The sequence below is a fragment of the Dicentrarchus labrax genome, unplaced genomic scaffold, assembly GCF_905237075.1.
Source record: "Dicentrarchus labrax unplaced genomic scaffold, dlabrax2021, whole genome shotgun sequence".
NCBI lineage: Eukaryota > Metazoa > Chordata > Actinopteri > Moronidae > Dicentrarchus > Dicentrarchus labrax.
In genome coordinates, this window is record NW_026136724.1 from 1,294,271 (window position 1) to 1,315,557 (window position 21,287).

The 21,287-nt window shown below is 40.4% G+C and overlaps 1 protein-coding gene across 5 annotated transcripts in view; it reads right to left on the bottom strand.

Annotated features, from left to right (window-relative positions):
- The window catches only part of tmem121b (transmembrane protein 121B), a 616,846-nt gene that overhangs the window by 217,184 nt on the left and 378,375 nt on the right, over positions 1-21,287 (bottom strand). The window contains exon 1 of one of the 5 annotated variants that reach the window (XR_007882512.1): positions 340-525. The exons of 3 other annotated variants lie outside the window; for them this stretch is intronic. The gene's annotated coding sequence lies outside the window, so the exon portion shown is untranslated. Of the gene's footprint in view, positions 1-282; positions 526-21,287 lie in introns of those variants that run through there. One more of the 5 variants, XR_007882511.1, reaches the window with a different exon arrangement.

Here is a 21,287-nt window from a genome sequence, read left to right on the forward strand (position 1 = left end):
CAGAAGTTATCTCAGGACACTTTTCAAATAGAGCAGGTCTAGACCGAACTCTTTAAAACATTAATTACAGAGACCCAACAGTACCACCATGAGCAAGCACTTGGCAACAAGGGCAAGGAAAAACTGCCTGTTAAAAGGCAGAAACCTAGGACAGATCCTTCGGCTCTAGGTGGGTGGTCGTCTGCCTCGACCAGTTGGGGTGAGAGAGAGAGAGAGAGAGAGAGAGAGAGAGACAGAGACAGAGACAGAGAGAGACAGACAGGTGCACAGTAACAACAGTACTGGCAATGGCAATCTAGCAGGACCATGGCAGGAGGCTCCACCAGGATCGATAAGAACCTGCGAGACGAGAAAGCACAAGAACTCCGGGGAAGAAGTGAAGTTAGTAACATGCACTAATGGAACATGAATGAGTGCAGAAAGAGAGAGGAAGAGAGGAGCCCAGTGCACCATGGGAAATCCCCCGATCGTCTAGGCCTATAGCAGCATAACTAAGGGATGGTTCAGGACTCACCTGATCCAGCCCTAACTATAAGCTTCATCAAAATGAATCTATGATATGACAGGTCTTCGTTGTAGTGGATAGTTCCTACATTTTAATATTTTAATAGTATATTTGGGGCACCTGTGGCTCAGGAGGTAGAGCGGGTAGTTCACTGATTAGAAGGTTGGTGGTTTGATCCCTGGCTCCTCCTGCTGTATGTCGAAGTGTCATTGAGCAAGATACTGAACCCCAAATTGCCCCTGATGCTGTGCATCAGTGTTTGTGAATGGATTAGTTTCTGTTTCTGCTGAGCATTTGACAATCTTTGCTATCAGTGTGAGAATAGGTAATTGTGACATTTAGTGATAAGCACTTTTAATGGTTGGAAGACTAGAAAGGTGCTATATAAATACAGTCCCTTTACCATTTCTATAATGTAATCCTGGATCAGCCTTATGGACAAATCATTGCAGAGTATGTTGTTCTGAATGGGTTCATATCTATGAGGTCATTAAAAGCTTAATGTCAGACCTTCACACATCTAAAACTGTAGCCCATGAAGAATTGAAGAATTAAACCTTTTGGAAACAAACACTCAATATATACTGACATGAGTTGGTGTCTGGAGTGTACCTCAGTAATAATGATCAGAAGATCAAGTGCAGTAGGTGCTGTAACTGGGTCTGAATAATGGCATAGGTAAAGTCACACATACAATACACGTGTGCTGGATGAGATAAAAGTCACTGAATAGTGCTTTTAATAATAAATTCCCTCCCCCCTCATCTGGAGAAATAAATCTCCACCAAAGGTTTTCCACAGAGGACCAAAGTCTTTGTATTTAAGGACCTATTAACCGGCAGGCTTTCAGATCCTAATAGTACTGTTAATTAGTCAAGTCAAGTAGTTAAACATATTAAAGTATTAAAAACATATACAGTGCTCCCATTTCTGTTAAGAGATTAATTAGATTTTTAGTTAGTTGGTTTGGTTAAAAACACACTGGACCTATTTTATATATATACACACACACACACACACACACACACACACACACACACACACACACACACACACACACACACACTATCACTAACCCATGCCAATATAACCCTTTTGAATTTAACTGAATTGAAGAGCATATATGTTGTATATTGATACTGTATGTGCCGGTGCTACAGTGTTGACTATTATAGCAGTTTGTGTGTGATCTTTTCAACATTTCTCCAGGCTGAGGAAGAGTAGACAAATCTGCTCCTGGTAGGCAAAGACTGAATACAGAAGGATGTCAGTGTGTTAGTTGTATTGCTAGCCCTCTGACAGATCAGATTGTAAGGATGAGGGGGTAATCTGTCAAGGCAACATCATACACTGTGGAGATGCCACTGATGCTGCCTGTGAGACTGCAACACTTGGGAAAACCAGAGCTGCTGAAGGTTTGAGCCTGCTGTAAAAACTGGGATCTGGAAAAGGCATCAAGAGGGAGGGAAAGATGGAGACAAAACATAAAAACTGCAAACCGATTTATTTGGCCTGTGCGTGGCATGCTCTACCTTTCACCCTGTGCCACTCACAAATCCATAATTGAACAGAGCAAGGATAATATCCACTACACACACTGAACACTGAGCAAACTAAGGAAAACTAATTTGGAGGCAAAATAAATGGCTGCTCGTGATTCAGAGCTGCTCTTCACCTGTCTCCCTACTGAAGAATGGATGGAGAGTGGGGTGGGTTGTGCACACATTAGCTTGTATGCTGGGATTCTGTCAATGCTTTACATGTTCTAACTTCACTTCTTCCCCGGAGTTCTTGTGCTTTCTCGTCTCGCAGGTTCTCATGGATCGCGGTGGGGCCTCCTGCCGTAGTCCTGCTTGACTGCCATTGCTAATATAACTGATATTATTGTTATTATTATTATTACTATTGTTATTACTACAGTTACTATTATTACTATTGTCACTGCTTATTGTCCCCCATCGTTGTTATTGTTGTCATCATCATCATCTTCTTCATGTTCATCATCATCAGTCACTACTATTAGTGTAGTTGTTGCAACTGTTGTTGCTGTGCACCTTTCTCTGTCTCTCTCTCTCACTCTCTCTCCCCAACTGGTCGAGGCAGACGACCACCCACCTAGAGCCGAAGGGTCTGTCCTAGGTTTCTGCCTCTTAACAGGCAGTTTTTCCTTGCCCCTGTTGCCAAGTGCTTGCTCATGGTGGTACTGTTGGGTCTCTGTAAATAATGTTATAAGGAGTTTGGTCTAGACCTGCTCTATTTGAAAAGGGTCCTGAGATAACTTCTGTTATGAATTGGCGCTATACAAATAAAATTGAATTGAATTGAATTGAATTGAATGTCCTCCAACACATAAAGCACTCATCTGTTTCCTCTCCCACTCCCTGTCACAATAACTCTTAAAGGTGTTATATGATCCCTTATCCCATAAATAAGAAAAGCAACCCAGTCCATGGTATTTCATAATGAGATTGTGGAATACTGGAGCACAACACTGCGGCTCTGGAGTTTTTTGGAGTATTTGAGGCAGGTAGATTTTTGAGTTGTGCTTGTAGAAATACATGGCACTGGAAAAGAGATGCTGAGCTTTTGAGGGAGGAGAAAACAGAACTGCTGCTCTTTGGGATTTGTGTGCAGGCTCAGAGCAACTTACAGTAATTCTGTTGCACGCCTAAGTTTATATCTCACCTGGGTATAAATCGAAACACAGCTGAAAAGTCAACAGCACAATCCCAATTCACTTCTTCCTTGTCATGTAGTCAGTATGTAGGGCATGCCCCCAGGAGGAACACCGGGCTTTGACTAACTGAGAATGACTTGTCAATCACAAGGTAGCCACACCCTTAAACATACCTAAACCAAACATATAAATTGGACCATAATCTAAAAGATTGAGACTCATTAGAAAACTGTTTACTGAGCTGATATACAAAGTCAGAGGTAGGCTCAATTCTCGATAAGACTGCATGCTATCGGTTTTTATTGAAGCCAATGAAGCTGGCACCTGCTGGCCATTACACAGAAAACAGGTTTAAGACACTTCCGAGTTGGCTTCACTTCACAGACCTGGAAACTCCTGTCCACTATATATACTGTCAGTGATGTAGGGCAAGCTCCCAGGAGGAGCGCTGGGCTTTGAAGCCAATCTGACATATTGGCCAAACCGTGTAATTACAGCAATGGCGTCTGTCACTGACACTGGCCCAATAATATGTTTTCCCTTTAGCTTTCATTGTGAAAGAAGCCGCTGTAAAATGTTTCACTGTAAGAATAATAATAATAAGATGAGGAAGAAGAGCCGCACAATTAAATATGTTTATCCATGTTTCAGTGGCCCATAGAGTTCATCCGGGTAATTCCATTACAGCAGGAAGTGGCTTTTTTGGCTTCATGCGCCACTGAGCAGCTTTCATAGAAATAATTGGAGTGCCACCTACAACGCTGTGTCCAGTTGTCCTAATGCATCCATGATAAAGTTAAGATAAGATATAAAGTTTTTTTTAAATTATCCACTAACTACTCCTCTATGTCAGCATAGACAAGGTTTAGTGTGATTTACAACAGTAGATGGTGTGTTTTGAGCCCCCAAAATGCAGATATTCATAAATTGGGGTAATAATATCCATTTTAACACCAGCACTGATGTGTTTTCAACACAGTATTGTCAAATAATTCAGTTTACAAAAACACATTTTAGGGATAGCCTACTGTACATTTCTACCTATATATTTATACGGAACATTTTTGTGGAGGTCATTTAAACTGACATCGCATCAACCACAGATATCTGAATAAAAAAGAGCAGTCTTCAGCACAAAGTTACGTTTGGCATTACCTAACTTACAGTCACCAATTTTCAAGTTCAACCAAAGTCAAACCTATACATTTGTATGAATATCTGCAGTTTTCTTTTAATCCTCCTTGTTTCTTTATTTATGCAGCATGCTGTTAACCTATTTGCATATGTGTCTGAATTGTCCCCATTGACAAAACCGAATGTTAAAGAAATATTATAATCAGGATTCGATTATATGAAATCAAGTCTCAAAGTGCATCCAGAGAAAATAAGAAGGTAAAATGGAGGCTGGAAAGGAGACCAGGGCTGTACCTCTAACTGCTTTGATTTCTTTACTTTCCACCAGCCTTGGCAGGAGGGGCCGAGAAGCAGATTCATTTTTGACGATGGGATCAATAAAGAGATTTTTTCGCCTTTTTCCTATCCTCCTGACACAGACACATCTAAATTATTGTTTACCTTGCACTTATTGAGTTTTGAACATTGTTAAATCATACCTTTCAGCTGTTTAATTTCACCTTGCACCAGACCTTCATTACCCCCGAGCATTGTCTTTATACATGCTATCTGCTCTGAGTACAGAAGAGGGATAAAGAGAATAGAAAGAGAAAGAGAGAGAGGGAGAGAGACAAGAAGGAAAGGAAGATGAAGCCACCCACAGGGTGCTAAAAAACCTCTCCTCCCTCTCCTATGGCTTAGGTGCTCCTGCATGAAATGCTGATGTGCTTTCCCCCTCCCTCCTCCAGGCCTTTCTTCTCCATCTTTTCCCTGTGGCAATAGATCAGATTTCCTCCAGGGAAATCATTACTTGGCATCATTACCATTCCCAACACTTTTATCTACTACTCCTTGTTTCCTCACTCCATCGCTTGATTAAGTTTAGGGAGGGGAGGAAAAGGGGGGAAAAGGAATACCTTTTAATGTCAGCCTCAATAAATGGGCCTTGGAGGAGTTGCTTTGATTGGGATACTTTGAGGGTACCAGTGTGGATGCTGTCTTATGGGACAGCTCATTTTCCATCCAGTTTTAAAATAAAAACCTCAAATGTTACCAATGAGAGCCATGCAAAACTCATGTTATTGGTGTAGACGAACTGCAGCAGATGTTCTAGTTCAACCTTTATTAGTGATGGTGATGAATTTAGCAGGCTGCTGACTATGTTGAAAATATTGAAAATGTTTTGATGAGGGGGGACTGGTTAGAGAAACAAGTAACAGTCAGTACTATATATATGTATGAAATATATGTGTGTGAGTGTGTGTGTGTTTGTGTGTGTGTGTGTATTTATATGACCCATGACATTTATATACCTAATGAGGAATGTAAAATAAATGAACAGATAAAAGCTGCAGTAGGTAATTTTTATAAAACTTTTTTTTTTTCATATTTGCTGAAACTTTCACTATATCCTGACAGTAGTATATAGGACAAATGATCTACAAAATGTAGGTTCCTCTGGCCCCTCCTAGTGCTCTTAATGGCATGTGAAAGAACCCAGCGTGTCTCGGAACAAACAACAAATAGCCGAGAAAGATAAAAAGATACTTTGGGCTGGTGGCTTAAAGATAGTTGATGGTTGAGTTTCATTCCCAGCATCAATATTTCCTGACCTGGGAATGAGAATCTTCAAGCCAATTCCATTAGATGCCAGAAGAAGATGCAATTAGGAGCACTAGGTTATTGCTGTTTTTTTTTTTTGTTTGTTTGTCGATTGTTTTTTATTTTTATTTTTTAAATTACCTATTGCAGCTTTAATCTGCCTAATTATTTCATTAATATGTATATAGTATTATACATATTGTTGTAGTCTAATACCATAGTGTTGAAGTACTAGTTTAAGTTAACATCATGAAAAAATATGACATTCCTTTTTTATAGTATAAGTAAAAAAATGTCATTGCAACAAGCTAACAGTATGCTCATGGTTGTGTCTGATATCACTATTTATATGACAGTCAGGCACACAAACAAAACGAGATACACAGAAGTATAGCATTAGAAGTATATATTCTTCACGCAACTTGGGGTGTGCATGAGAGTCATGTTCTTTGATTTCTCCAGTGCTTTCAATACCATCCGTCCGGCTCTACTGGGTGAGAAGATGGCTGCGATGCAGGTGGAGGCCCCCATCGTGTCCTGGATTGTTGATTACCTGACGGGCAGACCACAGTACGTACACCTTCAAAACTGTGTGTCTGACAGGGTGATCAGCAACACTTGGGGCCCCACAGGGGACTGTCCTCTCTCCCTTCCTCTTCACCCTCTTCACCTCAGACTTCAACTGTTGCACTGAGTCCTGCCACCTTCAGAAGTTTTCTGATGACTCAGCAATAGTTGGCTGCATAGATAAGGGTGATGACAGTGAATATAGGACTGTGGTGGGCAACATTGTCACTTGGACTGAGCTGAATCATCTGCAGCTCAATGTGACAAAGACTAAGGAGCTCATAGTGGATCTGTAGAGGGCAAAAACACCTGTGACCCCTGTTTCCATCCAGGGGGTCCCTGTGGACACTGTGGAGGAGTATAAGTACCTGGGGGTGTACTTTAATAATAAGCTGGACTGGACTAGAAACACTGAGGCTGTCTACAAAAAGGGCCAAAGCCGACTCTTTTTCCTAAGGAGGCTGAGGTCCTTCAACATCTGCCGGACGATGCTGAGGATGTTTTATGAGTCTGTTGTGGCCAGTACGATCTTCTTCGCTGTCACATGCTGGGGCACTGGGCTGAGGGTCGCAGACAACAACAGACTAAGCAAACTGATCAGGAGGGCCGGTGATGTCGTAGGGGAGGAGGTGGACACCCTGACGACCGTGGCAGAGAGGAGGATGCTGTCCAGGCTTCAGTCCATCTTGAACAATGTCTCTCACCCTCTCTACGACACACTGGCCCAGCAGAGGAGCACCTTCAGCAGAAGACTCCTCTCAACCAGATGCACTACAGAGCGCCAAAGGAAATCATTCCTGCCTGTGGTCATCAATCTCTACAACGCCTCCCTCAGAGACACCCCCCCTCTGTAATTCTGACTCAAAACATAGACAATCATTCTTTTGCCCTTTTTGTACATTAATACTGTACATTTGATCTTGTATATTTATATATATATATATATATATTTATATTTTTTGTGCTGAATGTTGTATATATATATGTTGTTTGTATAATATGTCGTTTGTATATCTGGAGTGTTGTAACAAAAATAATTTCCCCCTGGGATTATTAAAGTAGTTCTGATTTTGATTCTGATGTACGCAGAAGTTATGACAACAGCCTTTTTCATGGCCAATCACTGAAATTGGACGCCAGCCACGGGCACACCGTTTGACACACAGTCACAAATAGCACAAATTTTAATCATGAATGTCTTTAGATTGCGCTGATTAAATTTGAAGTTGATCCGCTAAATTACCTAGGAGGAGTTCGTTCAAATACAACGTATGCAAATCGCCGAAAATGACCACGGAATTCAAAATGGCTGACTTCCGGTTGTGTTTGGGTTATGGGTCCAAGAGGCTTTTTTGCTTGTCCAGTCATGATACATATGCATACCAATTTTCATACATATCGGTCTTACGTGTCTTGGGGGCTGATTCTGGGGGGCGTGGCTAAGCCATTATGCGACGCCCATCTGCAAGACCAAGACAATACGTTCGTCTGAATTTGTGTTTTGCATTTTATAAGTACATTTCAGCTGGATCTGATCATCCTGCTAGGAGTAGAACAAGAAAGTATAAAACGTAATATCTCCTGTTGCCACTAGGTGGCGCTCTCACTGTTACTGAATATTATCACATAGACGTGTTCAGGGCGGGACTCTTATCAAACGTGAAGTATTATTGCGATCGGATCATGTACGCAGAAGTTATGACAAAATCCCTCTTTCATGACGAAGGTTCGAAATTGGACACCACGGGACGCGACGCCATGGGACGCGACGCCACGCGCACGATGTACGACGGAATGACGTAAATAGCACAAATCTTAATCGTGAATGTCTTTAGATGGCTGTGTCCAAGTCTGAAGTCAGTCCGATAAATTCCCTAGGAGGAGTCCATTAAAATGCAACGGCAAAAATCGCCCAAAATGACCACGAAATCCAAAATGTCCGACTTCCTGTTTAGTTTGGGGTATGGGTCCAAGAGGCTTTTCTGCTTCTTTTATCACGATACACATGCGTACCAATTTTCGTACATGTCGGGGGGCAGGGCTTAGCAATCTGGCAGTGCCCATGCATACATGAATTTTAGCTACGTTCGAATTTTGTGCAAATTTCCCTGACTTTTCGAGCAGGTTGCGGCCGCCAAATATGCATTAGAAGACGAAGAAAATAATAATTCCTAGAGATACAAGATCGACTTCCCAGCAGTCGCTGGCTCAGTCCCTAATATATTTATTAGTCTTATTGTACATATTGTCTCTTTTTATATTTGTATATATTGTCTCTCTGAGATCAATAAAATCAATCAAATTGATTATGATTATGATTATGATTCCAATTCTGATATAGGCGACACTCTAGACATCCATGTCATATGGTCAAGACAGACGACCACCCACCTAGAACCGAAGGATCTGTCCTAGGTTTCTGCCTTTTATCAGGCAGTTTTTCTTTGCCCTTGTCGCCAAGTGCTTGCTCATGGTGGTACTGTTGGGTCTCTGTAAATAATGTTTTAAAGAGTTCGGTCTAGACCTGCTCTATTTGAAAAGTGTCCTGAGATAACTTCTGTTATGAATTGGCGCTATACAAATAAAATTGAATTGAATTGAATTGAATTGAATTATAAACATAGGTCTGTATCGTAATAGTTTTATTATTATCATCATCATCATCATCATCATCATCATCATCAGTAGTATCAGCTTCTAAAGTATCATAATACTTCATAACAGCCAGTCAATCATTTTTAATACTTAATACTTACTTTTTGCACAGATTACAGTGTATTGCATTATAGTAATTTTAGAATTCATTGTGATGATAATGCAATTCTAAAAATATTATAATTTATCACAACTATGTTTTTTGGGGAGGAAACTTTACATTAGTGAAATGTATATGTCATTAATCATTCAGTTTTTCATTATCAAAAAGTTGAATTATAAGCAAGTTTATAATGCATTATAGACATGGACATCATAAAAAATGTTACCAAAGCATACAGTATATTGACTGATTGCACTGGGTTGAAAGTATTTTGAGCTCTGTAATGAAAAAAAGTTGGACACTGGAACACAAAAGTATACATTTTTATGCATTTTCACTCACTCTATGAATGTACTGTACACAGAGCACATATTTTCTGGTCAAGTATAAATTATAGTGATGGGCCTTCAGTGCACTGACTGTGCTGATGCTTTTAAATAATCCCTTATGTAACATGTTGATTACAGCTGTAAATCCTTCCCTGTATTTCTGTATTGTTAAGCAGCTTCCCTCCATGCCACATATCTATAATTCATACTCACAGTTTTAGTTTCTTTGTTGTCCCTGCAGGCAGTCCCAGGTAAGGCTTGGTACCTCAGTGGTGCTGTATAGGGCTAGGAGGCCCTGGGGTAGCGCCTCTGGCAATGGCTTTGGCCCAGTGGCTCTCCAGAGACAATCCTGCTCAACTGGTCCACTCAAGAGACAAATACAAACACTCCATCAGCAACCACTCTGTCTCTCTCTTCTGCTCTTTCTCATATTCTGCTCTTCTCTCTTTCTGCCCACATATTCAACTCAAAGTGATTTACACCATAAGCGTGCTCTTCCAAATTGTGCAAGTGGGGTCAAGGGGGTCAACCGTGGAGGCGGCCAAAAGACGTCTTTCATGACTTCACCAATACAAATACATCTCAGCCTTCAAACTTAAGACAGGAGGGACATGATGAGAGTCTGCTAGTAGCAGCTGTATGAAGTATGAAAAGTAACATGTTGTCTCATCACACATATTTATTACTTACTTACTTAACAGCGCAGACATCTCTACTTCCTGTGGGACTGGATCTAAACAACAAACAGTCACAAACTGTCACAACAATAACTCCCAAATGAAAACTGAATCCAATGCTAATACAAGCTAACAGTGCAGTTTCTAGCATAGTGGTGATTCTCTGTGACAGCCCCACAATCCAACTGGCTTTTCACTGTTCCTGCTTTTTGACGGATCAGAAACAAAGCTCCCACAGCCTGCATGCCTCTGTGGGCCACCTTGGCCTTTCAGGCTGGGGCTTGCCAGGGTATTAGGGGTGTCAGGTTCTGTGACAAGACGGTGAACAGTAATTACAGCAAGGCTCCCGCCCCCATCGAGATCCCATGGTGTCAGACAGACAGTGCTGGATTGGCAGGAGGAGCACCAGCCCAAGAGTCTCCAGAGGACCCATTAGGACGGAGGCCCAGCGTCCTGATCAGGCCAACCCCGGTGCACTTCCACTGCCTAATTACAGAGAGGCCCATTCGGTTGTGGAGCTCACTGTTGTTGTTAGCGTCACCTCACTCCACAGCCTCCTTAATAACACACTCAATAGCGAGGGCTTGCAGGTAGCAGGGTGAGACGTGCAGGTTGAGTTAATGACGGGGGTTACGGCTTCCATGTGATGTTACATGAGATGTGATTGGCAGAGAGATCCTGACCTTGTGGCGCACTGGACCTATTACTGAGAAAACAAGACTGCAGGCTTTGTAATTGCTCAGGGTTCATAAGTATGGTTTGGGTTAATATTCTATTCAGGGCACATTGTGGATGACTTACTACTGAAATAAAGAAAAAGCAGGGTTAGAGCTTTTGCCTCTAATTATGTTTGTTTATAAGTACATGATGTGGCCAAAATTATGTGAATAGATGGATGCAATAGAAGTTATTCTAAAACCTTCTGCTTTATGCTACATTCACATGGATTCAGGTAGACGGCAGATGGACAGCACCTTCCTCACAGCACGGGACAAACAAACCACCCGACGGAATGGCATGACAACAAAACAATATACTCAGATACGATATGCTGTGGTGATGTATTGTAAAGAATGAAATAAAATACTGTCGCGGAGAATGGCAAAACGTTTTTTTATTTTTTATCTTTGGTATTCTCTGCCAGCCTTAGCTAAGTTTACAGTCCTCTCATCCACTAACACGACATCCAGTTTCCCATCCACCATTTTTCTGATTCCATGTTAACCACAACAGCCTCCACTTCTCTAGGAAAGCTTTCCACAGTATTTTGGAACCTGGCAGCAAAAATATTATTATTATTATTATTATTATTACTATACTATACTATCTAATACTATTACTTTCCCCAGTAACAAGTAGTGTAACTAACTAAAATTCCCAAAGAAATAACTCATTACAACCTTACTATTGTCACGCATAACATCCCTAGATTAATTTAGAATTTGCATACATGCACATCACCAAGCAGGAAGCTAGCTTGGTAGATGGAAATACTTAAATTCAGTGGCTGGAAATATTCCCATTAGTTTGATTTTAACAAACAAAACTGTATTTTAATCACACAAGTAACAAATGAGGCTTGTAGCTGGATATGTGTTGGATGAAATGTCTCCATGTTTCAGACATATCTTTGGATATGTGTTGGATGAAATGTCTCCATGTTTCAGACATATCTTTGGGAAAATACTGGTCACAGGCAACACACTAACACACTAATGAAAACATACCTATGAATATTATTTTTCATTGCTGAAAATAGATCCTCCTAAATCTTACACACTGGACCTTTAATTCATTTTGTTATGCAATACTTTTACTTACAATGGGTGTTTTTACATTGTGTCATTGTTACTTATATAAAGGATCTGAATACTTCTTTAACCACTGGTCCATTAGTGCAGTCGCAAGGCCTTCTTGATTTTAAGGGGTGTAAGGAAACTTTTTTTAAAATATACACATTTATCATGTACTATATCTCAGCATTTTGTTCATTTCTGTGAGAAAAACTAAATGAAGCCTCTGAAGTACTGTTGAAAAATCAAAGAATACTTAATACAGACAGAGAATTGTATAAAATGTTCCAAAAAATATCAGAAAAACTCTTTTCTGATCAATATACTAAGTTTAACTCAAACTTCCTGCAGTTATAGTGATCACTACTTGGGTTCATTGTAAATGTTCTGTTGTTCGTACTCAGGGGCTCTGTATAAGGGAGAAAAGTTAGGACAATTCCAAGGACCCATGACTGACAGGGGCCCCAAAAAATAGGTAAAAACTAATATACAATTATTAAACCATCATCATCCAGTAAGTATATTTCAAATATAATAACACAATTAATGATCTCTTTGTTTTTACTTGTTTTTGGCAGTAAAGGTTAAATATCCCCACTGATCAAAAAGTAAACATCCATATTGACCGACCACCCCCCTGTATCTGCATGAAATGGTTTGGTCCTGCCTTAGCACTTATCAGTGACGGTGTTTAGTTGCAGTAGATGCGCCAGAACTACAGTGATTACAATGTTAACTAGTAAATCAAAATCTGGTTTTCAAAAAAGGAAAGAGAGGAAAGACAAAGGAAAGGATGTCAATCTGTAACCCAGTTTTTCACCAAGAAAGGAGCCTATAGTCTGTGAGTGGTATTAACCTGTTGGCTTAATGTCCATAGGGAAATAAGCTAGCTAGCTACAGACTAGTGTTAGCCTACATTAATCACCATTTAATCAGTTCAGGGAAACGTTTAGCAAGATATTCATATTAAATCATTGTCCCTGCCCCTTTTAGCAGACTTAACAACAGATGAGTCAGCAGCACCCCAGTCTCCCCATAACTGTACCCCTCCCTGTCCCAGTGAAGGTGAGCAACATTGTGTTCAATGACAGGCCAGTTAGCATCATTGCAGGGAGTCTTCGGGGATTTCTCTGTCTCTCTTGCTCTTTTTACCATTACAAAAAGAAAATGAAATATTTATTAATGACAGAAATTCAAACACATTAATAGCAATTGTTTTCTCACATAATGATCATTATGAAATAAAATAAAAAAACAACAACCTACTGTCTGTACTGGATGCTGGACAGTTGGAAACAGTGAGTAGTTTATCTGAGCCTGCATGTAAGATACAGACAGTAGTAAAATAACCCAGTTTGATACGTTCATTTAGATTGAATAATGGAATGACATCTATAGATACAGACTTTATTATGATAATAATTAATAATAATAATTAATTTCGTTAAGAGAATTTTCCATTTTGAAATTTTACAATAAAAATACATTGAGACTGTAAAAGATGGCCTTTAGCACATTTTTATGGTTGCTTTTAATCTTGCATCAAATAGTGAACTGCATACTGTATGCAGACTTGCATGCATGTACAAATCACCAGCAGTAAATATTGTGCTAGTAGCCTACTAGTATTGAACTACAAGAAGCAAGACAGTTGCAAGCCTTTAATTAGAGTTATGTAAAGCTTTTGATGGGACAGTTAGGTCCTAGAGATGTGGTGACAACAGCTGCGCAGAGGGGACCCAATTCGATTTTTTGTTATGGGGCCCAAAATTCCTGGCTGCGCCCCTGTCTGTACTGTTCATGTTATCCATATAATGTGAAACATCCATATGTCACTTAGTCAGAGGTCTTCAGTCTGCTTTAGCGCATACTTGCCAACCTTGAGATCTCAAAACTGGTTTGGTACTCCCCCAGAAGATTTGAGTGTCTTTGTTTCCTTTATTCTGGTGACTTTTAAAGAATAAAAATAACAAAATTATAAGTGCACAGCAGCAGCATTTTGAATTTGTGAAATACTTTTAAGTTTGCCTTTTAGTTCCAGGAAATAATACAAAATAATTCTGTCCCCCTAAACAAATATTCATCAGATTTCATTCATTCAATGTTAAATTTAGCCCCTGCCCAGAGAGTCTGTGCACCCCACTGCCCTCTGGAGGATGAGGTGTCAGATTTCTCTTCCGCTTTATGTGAATACCAGTAGAGTCGTAGGGAGAACGGCTGGAATACATGGGGCACAGACGCGGTGCAACACAGCAAGAATGCCCACAGTAGAGTGCGTCAATTATGTCAGCTGAAGCTGCAAACATAGTGTCTGTGTAAAAAAAAAAAAACCTCATGTGAGACGCTGTGTCTATGTCACATGTATTTCGGCAGTTACACAAACTGTACAGTGAAATTTGGAAGAATTGTGATCCTGGCAAGAAACAGGGAGAAGGCAAGGGAAAAAAGGAGTCTCCCAGGATAATCAAGGTTGGTAGGTATGCATTAGTGAGGTCGGCCATGATATTGGGTATCAAGTCTGCTTGCATTTGGCGTTCTGGTTCATAGCAAAGGTGTTGGATGGGGTTGAGGACAGGTCATTATCAGGTTTAAACAGGAAAAGGCCTTCCCCAAACTGATGGAAGCACTGTATGTTGAAGCATTATGAGTTGAGTTCCAGTGAACTGCACCTCTGTTTATCGCTGATACACACAGTTCTCCTCAGATCCCCCATCTGCCCTGTTTGATTACACTCATTCTCCAGAGGGAAGGGAAGGAGAGGGAGTAGTGCCTCTGAGTCTCCTCCGCCATTTCACACAACAAAATAAGATGTTTCATCACACAACGCTTCTCCACCAAACGAGCTGGGTGGGTTGGAAACTGAGAGAAAATTGCCTTTTGAATAATCCGCTTCTTGATTTTTTTTCTTTTTTCCTCCTGAAAGGTTTTCTGAAGGTTATTGTTGAGAATAATGCAGCTCCTGCCCCCCTGCAGATGACAATCATCTTTCCAATTTGTTTGAGATTAGGTCATATGGAAACAGCGCATCGTAAACACACAGGGTCGGCAAGCTGCTGATGGAGGATGGGGAGGGTGGCACTGTTTCCCCCTGTTCTGGGTGTATCCAGCCTTGATTGCCATGACACTGGCAGTGGAAGAAACCAGGGCAACAAACAAACAGAAATCCACAGATCTCTGTTACTAACTGGGAGAAAGAGAGAAGCCGACCCCCCACCCTCCTCCCGAAGCAGCATGACCAGATTGAATGTTTGATTTGCGGCTGGATCAGTAAACACACTACGGCTTCGGCTGTTTCTTTTGATTCAACGTAAATCATATCTGAACAAACAAACGAGTTCTCAGTGTTTGAAATACAACAGTATTGACATCAGCCATCTGAGAATATTTCTCTTAGCGCTATAGACTCTTACTTTTATCACTAAAACACTTAAAATAACATTGCAGTGTATGGCTTTTGTTGGTCAGCTTTGGTGTGTGTGTGTGTGTGTGTGTGTGTGTGTGTGTATGTGTTTGTTGGAGGTGGATTAGAGTAATTTTTCCTGCATGGTTGAACTGTTCGACTGAGACCCGAATGGGCATCTGGTAGAGGTTACCCTGCTACATCAAAAGAAAGATTTCTGAGACCCAGGAAGCTGAACGCAGAATCCTAACCATTAGCTTCTTGCTATGCATCCTGACTGCACCAAGGGTAATGACAGACAGATTCCTCGGCAATGATAACTCGCCTAATGCCTTTTCTGAATAGAAGATTAGTGCTCGAACATGAGTTTAAGATGCAACTACACAATCAATACGGTGCTAATTGTGTGTCTCAGGGACACTAAAATCTTTTGTTATCCAGAATGTCAATAATCAACTGGGTTAGTTTGTTACTCTGCATTCTGGTTTGAAATAAGTTCATTTGTAATTGCTGCGATTAGTGGATTCACTTGCATAAGCGAAATACATTCTCATGCCTGCTGCTTTTGCAGAGTTCAACTAAGAGACACAAATTTAAATCATTGAGCAGTTGCAGAATAAGAAGAGATGCAGAATGATCTACAGTCAGTCAGAGTGGTGTTAAAACTTATTGTCCCGACTGGACTGGACTGTGTACATGTAAACTTTGTCCAGATGGTAGCACTAAAGGAAACAGCAGAGGGACATTAAAACTCAAGTGGTTTCTGCACCAGCGTTGTTTTTCAGTTGCTCCCAATAAGGAGAGATACATTTTTTTCTAAGCATGTGGCCACCTAGAGAGAAAGTGCTGCACCCAGCGTCTTTTTCCCCAAGTGTTTTGTACGGTGGCCGACAAGGGCAAAAGCGCCGCAAACAGCAAAACGCTGCAGACACAGGAATGATGCAAAACCAAAAAACCCATAAAACAAATGCAACAGAAAAACGCAGCAACAGAAAAATGCTGCAATCACAGAAATGAAGCAGAAGCAAAAACTTACAAACCCACAAAACAAATGCCAAAGAAAAATGCTGCAAATACCAAAAACACACAAAACCCCAAAACAACTGCAAGAGAGAAATTCTGCAAATTCACTCCACAAAACAGAAGTGCGCCAGGCCACTAGGGGGACCCGACCTGAGGGATGGACCAGTCCTGTGGGACCAGACCCAAAAGACATGAAGAAGAAGAAGAAGAAGAAGAAGAAGAAGAAGAAAGTTGGCTAAGTTTTGGAGAGGAGAGTGAAAAGGTACGTTTTCCTTTATGTCTTTTTTAAATACTTGTGTTTCTAATATCTAATCTAGTATCTAATCTTCTTCTTCTTCATGTCTTTTGGGTCTGGTCCCACAGGACTGGTCCATCCCTCAGGTCGGGTCCCCCTAGTGATTGCAGCATTTTTCTGTTGCTGCGTTTTTCTGTTGCATTTGTTTTATGTGTTTGTGTTTTTTGTTTTGCATCATTCCTGTGTTTGCAGCATTTTGCCGTTTGCGCCGCATTTGCCCTTGTTGGCCACCGTAGTTTTGCCTTTTTTGTGCGGCCGCTCCGATCTGCATTATGGTTGCACTAGCTTCTCTGCCTCTCTTCTCTGCTTGTTGGGCCGAGCATGGGGCTCATCTTCTACACACACACACACAGAGCAGACAGCTGGCCGTGGTTCAAGACTGTAAACCAGGTGAAATGAAAGGATGTAACTTGAGTAAAATGTAGCAAAAGTAAAGTTATTTTTTTCACCTGCTTTGACCGCAGTTGTTGCTTTACACAACCACTGCACATTTGTTAAGCTAATAGCAAATTGTTAGAAATTAATTGATATTTGTAGAAACAAAATCCATGTGCTACTACAGTTACTATTATTACTATTGTCACTACTCATTGTCCCCCATCGTTGTTGTTGTCGTTGTCATCGTCTTCTTCATGTTCATCATCATCAGTCACTACTGTTAGTGTAGTTGTTGCTGTGCGTCTGTCTGTCTGTCTCTCTGTCTCTGTCTCTCAATTCAAATGGCTTTATTGGCATGACGTAACACTGCCAAAGCAAGCGTTTGGAATTAATAATAATAATAATAACAATTAAGGAAAACAATATTTACAATCAATTAATTATAATCTATACTGTTGGTAAAACTATGATTGACTCAATCACAATCACAGTCACAATCAATCAATCTCAGTCAATAAGTTATTAATTACAATGAATCAATCAATCAATCAGTTTGTGTCAAAAATGTCATTAAAACAATAGTAAAGTAACAGGCTACAGTTAAAACAAGTAGTCTGCTGTCAATATAACAGTAATAACAAAGAAATAAAAATTTAAATAAATAAATAAAATAGTAAGCGTGTGTGTGTTTTAGAAAATGAAAATAATATATTAAAAATTAAAATAAATAAATAAAATAGTAAGCGTGTGTGTGTGTGTATATATATATATATATATATATATATATATATTAGTTTAGTTAGAGTTTCCACTGGTTGTCCTCAGTTCGTGGCATGAGGAGACATATTTTGCTGCAATAATTTGACTTTTTGGCATTTCTCCCAGTAAATAGGGGAGTTTCTGTGTGTCTGATATAAATTCGAATTCGGGGTATATTTGGGAAATGTTTGCGAATTGTTTTTCTCTTAAGGTTTTATATTTAGGGCATGAGGTTAGAAAGTGCAGCTCTGTCTCTACCTGTCCTCTGTCACACTGGGAGCAGAGTCTCTCCTCTTCTGGTAGCCAGTTCTGTCCCTTTTCTATGGCCAGGCTGTGTTCACTCAGTCTGTACATTGTCAACATTTTTCTTAGTTTAGGACATTTTATTGTGCTCAGGTAATTTGCCAGTCTCTCTCTCTCTCACCCCAACTGGTGGAGGGCAGACGACCACCCACCTAGAGCCGAAGGATCTGTCCTAGGTTTCTGCCTTTTAACAGGCAGTTTTTCCTTGCCCCCGTCTCCAAGTGCTTGCTCATGGTGGTACTGTTGGGTCTCTGTAAATGTTACAAGGAGTTCGGTCTAGACCTGCTCTATTTGAAAAGTGTCCTGAGATAACTTCTGTTATGAATTGGCGCTATACAAATAAAATTGAATTGAATTGAATTGAGTTTTTTTCTCTCACCGCAAAAGCCCATCTTCTGAAATCTGATCAAGGCCGCTTTGACTGGCCCTGCCAAAATGGGTCTAGCTTTAATGGACAGCAAATTACCAGCACAGATGGAACGTGATTGGTGAGATAGTTCTTTAACTACAACTTCAGAGAGCCATGACTTTGGTACAAACAGTCATTATTCAGACAATTATATACTAATGTAATGTTCAGACTTTCTTTTTATAAAGCAACTGTCATAATTTGTTTTGGCTACCAGCCTCTGATTGGTGAATCAGTTATTGTGACATGAGTATTGTGTATTGTTGCTAAGGGCTGACTAATCTTTTGGAGGGTTGTACTCAGTTGGGTAGTACACTCAAATCAGACCAAAAATACAAAAGTCTATTATCCCTGCAATAAAGCGCTAATGACCCAACAACGGGAATATATTTGCCAGGGCGCCCATCTCCTTGAAAGGGCCAAAGGATAAGGAGTCATTAAAGCAGTGTTATCTGGTCCAGATAGCATTGGCATGTCTGTAAAGATCATTATTTTTACCCCTCGAGCCGTTTGGCAAAGGAGAGCAGGGCTAACTGCAAACCCAGCGCTAACTCCAGGGTCAGCTGTAACACAGGGATGAAGACGCTAACGATACGCAGCCTGGCATCTAATGCTTTTTCTAAATGCTCTTAATGACTGCAGACCCTGTTGTGGTAGGGCTTGGGATCTCTATTTTACTTTGTGCTTCGTTAGCTCACTGTAGCTGAAAGGGACACGGACAAGTTGTTAGTTTTTTATTTTCTTTAGTTTTATCAGGATTTCTTCTACTTTGATGTATTACGAACATCTAGCTGAAGCCCCCAGTGAGCTGTGAGCAGCTAATATTGTAATAAAGACTCTTAAATAAAACAGTATTGTGCCTCCCAGTTCAGTCTACCCTTTGGTAAAGCTGAGTGTTAATGTGAAAGACTATTCCAGATTTCAGACAGGCACGAGGGAGCAAGAGAAGGCTGACTTTAGCTCAAGCTACTTTCTAAAGTCAGCTACTTGTAGACAGAGGAAATGTTCAATTTGGCTCACTCCACTATTGAAAAACTAATGTGTAAATACAAGTAAAAAAGCAAACAATATTTTTAGTTGACTAAGGGGTTGCTTTATTATGGGGTTGCCTTTTTTCCTTTGGGGTTACATTTGTACTGTAAAACTAAAGTGGCAATGCCAACAGTGCTTGTTTGGGTAAAACCAATACCTGAAATAATCACAAGTAGATTAACTGATTTGTTGTCACTGAATAATCAATTTGGTAGAGGCAGTAAGGTCTGTTACTTACTGTCTGTGGCATTATTTTTGTTCGGAGACTAGAGAGTGCTAGTGAGAAAGACTTGTGGCTTGTTCACACCGCCCCCATCTGCGTGGTGGAAACTTGATTTTTTCCCGCCGGCCTTGTTAAGAGATTAGAGCACTTACACTGCCTGTGGTCTCAGCTGCAGCTGCAGCAACGCTTCACTAGAGAGTCGAGGACTTGCCTATTTTCCCCCGAGCCACACGCGTCTCCCAGCAAAAGAGCACAGTGAAAGGATCTATTGGTAGTCATATCCACATATTTCACTACAGTTTAAACTTCCTTTTCAAAGTAAAAGCACTGTAGTAATCTTTTATTTAACACGACTGCATATGGAGTTAAATTTGTGTTTTTATTACATGTGAGAAAATAAATGATCCGAGAGAAAAAAAAATGTTTGAGAAAAAAAGTTATTCCTTGATTCTGTCCTTGATTCTGTCAGCTTGTCTTTACAGAAACAATGTCATGGTTTTGGATAATCCACAGACTACCTGGAGCTACTTTCTACCAAACATATAGTCCCACAAAAAACTGTGGATTATTCAGAGTAATCTGACACAGGTCCAGAAAAAATGTTGACGCTGAATATTTAGGGCCCGAGCACTGAAAACGCTGAAAATGTCAGTCGTGGCAAAATATTTTGTATTTTCTAGGGGTCCACTATGAGCATGGCAAAATCGCCCCTCAGGGGCCCGAGCACTGACTTGTGCGAAGGCCCTATTGTATCTGTACGAATTATTATTCCTCCCAAACGATCGCATTTTTGGAGGCCGCAACATGCTCGAAAACTCAAGAAACGCGCCGCACATGTCAGTCGTGGCGAAAAATTTCATATTTTCTAGGGGCCTATAAATTATAACTCCCGGGTCCCCTTTCACCGATATGTATAAAAATCTATAAAAACGTAGATCTTATCCCGATGTACAAAAAAAATTCAGTGGGAGCCATATCCAAACCCAACAGGAAATCGGCCATTTTGGATTTAGCTGTCATTTCTGGAGATTTGCACTCGTTGTATTTGAACAAACTCCTAGGGAATTTATCAGCTCGACTTCAAATTTAATCAGTGCAATCTTAAGACATTCATGATTAAAAGTTGTGCTATTTACAACATTCTGTCGAATGGCATGCAGGTGCCGTGGCGTCGAATTTCAAGGATTCGACATGAAACAGGAAGTTGTCATAACTAAGCATAACATAGTATACATGATCCAAGCTCAACAAAACTTCACGTATAATAAGAGTCCCGCCCTGATTTTTTTATACTTCCATGTTCTACTCCTAGCAGGATAGTCAGATACAGCTGAAATTTAGTCAGATAATGCAAAACCTATTGTTGTTGATATTTCATGATTGTGGTGAAGGTTTGTTAAAGGGCGTGTCCGTGGCGTGGTGTCAAATTTGTATGTACTGCCAG